This window comes from Euprymna scolopes, chromosome 5 (assembly GCF_053919585.1).
Source record: "Euprymna scolopes isolate OS-2025 chromosome 5, ASM5391958v1, whole genome shotgun sequence".
In the NCBI taxonomy this organism is placed as follows: domain Eukaryota; kingdom Metazoa; phylum Mollusca; class Cephalopoda; order Sepiida; family Sepiolidae; genus Euprymna; species Euprymna scolopes.
This window is the reverse complement of record NC_136486.1, coordinates 35,118,456-35,124,814: the sequence shown is the minus strand read 5'-3', so window position 1 is coordinate 35,124,814 and position 6,359 is coordinate 35,118,456. Positions and strand designations below refer to the sequence as shown.

Sequence of the window (6,359 nt, the reverse complement as noted above, 5' to 3'; positions counted from 1 at the left end):
GCGTAGGAGAGATGCTAGTCTAGCGGCACTGATGAGTTATGATACAACAAAACAGGACTGTATGTCGATGATTATATATATATATATATATATATATATATATATATATATATATATATATATATATATATATGAAGTTTTGGTTTCGATTCCGATTCAAGCTAATGCATCTAAGTCATATAAATATAGTTTTTCTATTTTTGAAATTACAACTTTATAATATATAAGAATCGATAGAAAATTGACTCTATAATAATGTATACAAAATCTGAATAAATTAAAATATCATATTTAAGCGTATTTTACAACCGGCTATGCTGGACATGCCTGTTAGCTTAGATAAATATTTTTTGCAGTTTTAGCAAAAGAGCTACAATAATATCAGGGCAGCTCCATTTACGTTGCACATGTACAGAATATCAAACAATATATTAAATATAAAAGAGTCCGGTATTGAATTTCCACAAATCCTGCTAGTATTTTATTATGATCTCCATAGGTTTTATAATATAAGAGAACAGTGGAAAATGATGTTGTTAAAATAGCATGTAAGATGAAAATAGTCGTCTGAATAATCCAAAAACGTAAAGAAAAAAAGGGGCTTTTAAATGTTGAACACCATGAAAACAATTGAACTAAAATATCAGAGAAATACACAGCTAATTAGCGCCGCTTAAAACAGTGCTAGTACAAAGGACAGTAAAATGGAAAAACAAAAGCAAAATAAACAAAGAAGCAACAATATGTAAAATTTATAAAGCAGATCAAATTACTCGCCCACAAAGAAGCATAGGCATTGCTGCGAAAAGTTCCCCCTGATAAGAGAAACAGAAACGCTGTTGATACCTCCACAAAACAAACGTGGTTAGAAAAAAAATTAATAAAATCAAACTGCAGCTGACTTGGAAACAGCAAATATAGACTCTGTGGATAAAGATACGAAACAATGACAATATAACGAAGTATACAATGAATGAGTGACACGGAGCTCCAAATAAACCTAAAATTATCCACTGGGCATCATACTGAACGCACAAACTGGGGCCATTATTAAGAAGCGAAAAACCAACTCTTCCGTGGTATAATAAAACATTGCTCTCAATATTTAAGTATAAGTCTCGTTCAACCTACTTCTCTTAACGTTTGTAATGTCTAGTTTTATTATTTGAAATTTTAACAGTGGGTATTAATAATCAATTAATAAATTTTCTCTAAATTGCAGTTTGTTTAGAATATTTTAGTTTTTAAGGGGATAATATGGACAAAAAAGTTTAAATATCTTAGATTTAAATTAAATTTGGTCCAGAATTATTAGATATTCAAGAAGGGCGCCCGGTGTTGCCTAGTTGTAAAATACACTTAAATAGGACATTTTAATTTTGGATTTATTATTAGAGAGCTATTGATTATTCTATTGTATTTAATATATTGTAGTGATTTCAAAAGTTAACAAAAATAGGCTTTGGTGCCATAGAATTGAAACTAAAACATTTAGAGTTCATACCTTAGTCGTTACCGTTTAGGCTCTTGCCAGGTGGATAAGAAATAGTTACCCATTTTAGCGTATAAACGTACATTTTTGTATGCATATAGCATCACTTCAAGTTGACTAACGCTTTTCAAGATCCAATTCACTTCAATTTTCACCCCGTAGCAGTTATTTTACTGGCTAAAAAAATTCATAAAAGAACGGCCCACAAAATATGCAAGCATATGACCCACCTCGCGCATCTTGCATCTCGAAGGAAAGTGCACTTTGAAAAAATGGAGCCAAACATAGTGCGTTTCATGAATTATATTTATGCAAGATTCCCTAAATTTCACTTTCTTCTTAAGACTTGTTAAACTTAAGCCTTAAGTTTTAGACATTTTCCAGAGGGAACGGACTACAGTTTTCGTTTTGAATGCCTTCATAATAATTTTACCCGATCATAGCTGAAGGGACGAAGCATGTTACCATTATGGAAAAGAAAGAACCCGCGCACAGATTTCTGAGTTCGAAAGAAATATTTCTGAGTTCGGCACCTGAAAAAAGTTGGTGGTTTCATCGACAGAAATATTGTGAGAATTCTTTTGCAAGATGAGAGAAGTAGTATGAGTAATCCAAGTGGTACAGGTTTCGTATAATTATCATATTTTGATTTTAATCTTCATAAGTGGTTTGAATTGCCTACTGGACACTATCGATCGAGCGTCTTTAATCTCTGTACATGGAGTTTGTCAGGACAACATGGCATGAGGATACTTCACGTTGCAAGTAAACCTTGACCTAATACTCAAAATAAGATAATACTTGGAACCCAAACAGGATCTCCTTGATAAACTGACTTGTACATGTATTGGCTATCATCCTGATCAGATTAAGCCGACTTCCTTCTGAGCCCAAACTGAATCTCGAATCATCACAGTCCAGTTTCGTGAACCTTTGGCCACGTCGCAGGATATGGCTAACCAATCCCAAATTCATTGCCGCAGACCAACTAGTTGTGGGCTCGATACTACCGCCACGTCGTTTTTATTTGTCGTTGTTTTCTTTTTTACTTTTTTTTAAAGTGAGTTACCACTTATCAAGGCCCGAGTGCCTTTCGAGAATAAGGGTTAATGAATGTACGATGGTCACAGGGACTACAGTGCAGTAATCGTTGGCGGTAGAAATTGGGTATAATTTGATTATTTAAGGGGCCGGCTCAACAAAAAATTGTTTATATTGGATTTGAAGACGACTATATTGTATTCAGGTGGGAAGCAGGCCAGCGAAACAGCATTTCACGGGCGGAGAGTTCTAGCTCACAGATAGAGAATGGGGGAAATTGTTGATAGTGGCTGTAGCTAGGTAAGTGTTTCCTTAAGAAGGTTTGGCAAAGAGAAACCTCAGACGAGCATATGTCATAAAAACAGCGAATAAACAGGCTCACAACGTCTCTTCTGTAGGAAATAGGTTGCAGGACAGAGAAAAGGCCATCATCTACTAGGTTTCGAAGCCGGTTTTGAACTCTGTCAAAGCAGGATAAGTACCCCGATGAGCTCCTACCCATATTTGGCAACAGTACCCAATTTACGGCCTTACGAGTCTTCGACTACCCATTGGCACCTTTGCGCCAGAAAGACAGCGGGAGGGGAAAAAAGACCTTGCGAAATAGCTCCTCTTGTGGTTGATGAGTTGCATGTCCAAACCATCGGAGACTTGTTAAAAGAAAGTCGAACGACAGGAGTCTTAACTTTAGTCTTCGGTGAAGATTAAAAGCCGGAACATGATCTCCATGGCGGCACTGCAGAATGCTGTAAAGACAGTCGTTGTGAAAGAGTTCTTGTTCGTCGAAGATCCACCGCCCTCATATGGTATGCCTCATAACCATAGAACAGGATGGTCCTCAGCCATTGTCTGATAGATGCGTATCTTCGTGTTCACGAGTATTTCCCGTCGGAATCACAGAGATCGGTTGGGACAGAAGAAGCTGGACCGCGCTATTTTTATTTGCGGTCCAATGTCACCTAATGCCTGCTAATTCGGCGTGATATTAGAGCCAAAAAGCAATCCATATTTTCAATGTGAATTCTGTCCAGCGTGAGCGACTGCCAAGCACCCTGGTCTATCAACGAAGATATAAATTTTGTTTTGGAAGCATTGATTCGCACCACAAATCTGCTAGTGACAGTCTGTACTCCGTCTAGCACTGCTTGCATCTCTTCCCCATCGATCCAAGCAGGACGATATCATGTGCGTAAGCTTACGTTTCGCCTAACTGTAGCTTCCTCCTGACCTTGAAGGACTTCGTTGAGAATATAATCAATCGCATGGTTAAAAAGAGCGGGGGAGATGATAGCCCTTTCAAATTTCTGACCTCACCTCAAACATCTCTTACTCTTCACCGTAGACCGTACAGGGGTCCTCACTGGCTGGTATTAGCTTTCAACAATCCGCAAAAGTTTTGCTGGCTGGAATACTGTCTGCTCAAAATATTGAAGAGCTGCAAAGACAGGAGCAGTACCCTTGAAATAAGCGGCCTTTTCTTTCTCCGTAATTTATTTTTATTTTTTTACATGGCCACCATCATTTTCAATGCACTTTGCCAACGATGACTGATGACTGTACATGATGCGTCCGGAGTGCGTTTTGTAATACAAGAGTTGTTCCAAAAGTAAAGCATCCTATTTTTTAAAACTAAAATATATGAAGAGCTACAGAAGACGGGGTTGAAAGCTGCGAAGTAAAAGAAGCAGAGGAATGTGGTTGCTAACACGCCCAATTATTTTCAAGAGTGCGCCAGAAGCTGAAGATCTGATCGGTACAACCTCTGGTTGAAGGTCTCCTTGAGATCGGCATGGGCGGAAGTCGTGGAAGTTTTTGAATCGGCGCGGCAAGAGAGCAGCAAAGGCCTTTACCGCAACATCAATAAGGCTTATGTATGACACCGCTATACAATGACTCATATGAAGAACCATGTTCATTCTTCAGGTTATGTTATCTCAATTAATACACACTTAGCTGGATACTCCACTAGACTAGATGAATCCATTTTCTGGGACGAATAGATCATAAGAAAGATATAGGATAATATAGTTAAGTGATAGTTTTTTTTAATTCTTAACTCAACGTTTGAGGGGTGAAGAAGAACTTCGGTTGAACAAACGGATACCTATGTATCTCATATAGGTAACTAGCATTAGTGACAGAAAGGGCCCCCTTAATTTCTTAAAACTAATAGAAGTAAAATTAAGACCAGATTAAAAACTACTCTGCCTCGAGAAGTGAGGGATTTTACGTAATGGTCCGGACTGAACGACCATTATTCTGACCGTTATTAATGTTGTAAAATAAAATGTTAGAAACAATGTATCAAAACGAAAGGTATTTTTAGAATAAAAACATGTTATCAATGAAAAGGAATGTTAATTTTCGTAACTAAAACCAATAGAAATGTTAACTAGATAAACAAGTATACGTGACAAACGTGGGATCATCTGATCTGTGTCTTTATTCACGTGGGGTTAATGATGTAAATAAGATAGTTTGAGATCCATCCATCCATAGCTGTGAACCTCAGGATAGTCCATCTACAACTTTGTAAATGTTTTTTTTAGAAAGGAGTTCTTTTTTCGGTGTGAGGGTGCTGGCCCCACGTCCAACCTTCCCAGAAGGTGCGTACAGCGCTTGGTCTTCCCAAAAGGTCACCCATCTGGTACTGGCCAGGCTCAACGTTGCTTAACTTCGGTGATCTGGTGGGAACCAGTGTGTCAACGTGATCATGCCGTACAGATAGATTGAGAGACACGTAGAAGATAGTCAAGAGCTGGGAGCCAGAGTTGAGAGTCGATAGTCAGGGAGAGAGACTGTTAACGGACCAAAATGGTTCAGAGCAGAGAAGACAGTCGGAAAATGTCGATAGTAAAAATCTAAGACACGCGTGTAGCTTTACAATAGGAAAGCATCGTTAAATAAAGCTGCTGTAAATAGAACCAAGACTTTGGGTTGTACGAATCTTCATTTGCAGATTTTCTAAGGATTCATCAAATTACAATCAGACCAGATGCATAAGGTATGTTTCTCCATTAGACGATGTTAATCCCCTCGAAAAGAACTGTATCCGTCTCCTATTATTTTTAAGATCGCCTATCATAAACGTTACATGTCCTTTTTTTACACAGGAATCACCACTTATCAAGGCCCGGTGGCCACTCGAGGATGGGGATTAATGGGTATACATTAGTCAATGTGATTATAGCGTAGTAAACATAAGTAGTGGGAATTTTGTAAATTGGATTACTTAAGGGGACGGTTCATCAAGAACTTGTTTACATTGGACTTGAAGACAGTAAGATTGTTGTCAGCTGGAAAGCAGGCAATCGGAAAAGAGTTCCACAGGCGTGCAGTTCTACGAAAGAAGCTTTGCTCACGGAATCTACATTTAGGCCTAGGTACAGATAAAGAGTGTGGGAAATATATTGATAGTGGTTTTCGCTACAGGAGTATTTTTTGTGAAAGTTTGGCGAGGAGAGGGCCATAAATTGGAGCTCAGACAAGCACTTGCCATAAGAATAACGATAAAACAGAGACAGTGTCGCAACGTCTCTTCCGTGAGAAAAAGGTTGCAGGGAAGTGAAAAGGGCATCCCTCACTAGGCTACGAAGTCTATTTTGCACTTTGTCAAGGCAGAATAAACTGCTTTAGCAGCTCCTGCCCATATGTGCCAACAGTAATCCATCGTTGGCCGTACCTGGCTTTTATATAGGTAGAGAATTGCATCAGAAGTGAGATATTTACTGGAGCGGTAAAACGATTCCATCATTTTTCTAGCGACCTTTACATTCATCACTAGGCGATCACATATACACTTCAGATATATATAGACTGAACATCT

The 6,359-nt window shown here is 38.4% G+C and overlaps 1 pseudogene; it reads right to left on the bottom strand.

The window, feature by feature from the left end:
* Positions 1–5,140: 5,140 nt before the first annotated feature.
* On the bottom strand, positions 5,141–5,257 carry LOC145277357 (5S ribosomal RNA; annotated as a pseudogene).
* Positions 5,258–6,359: the final 1,102 nt, after the last annotated feature.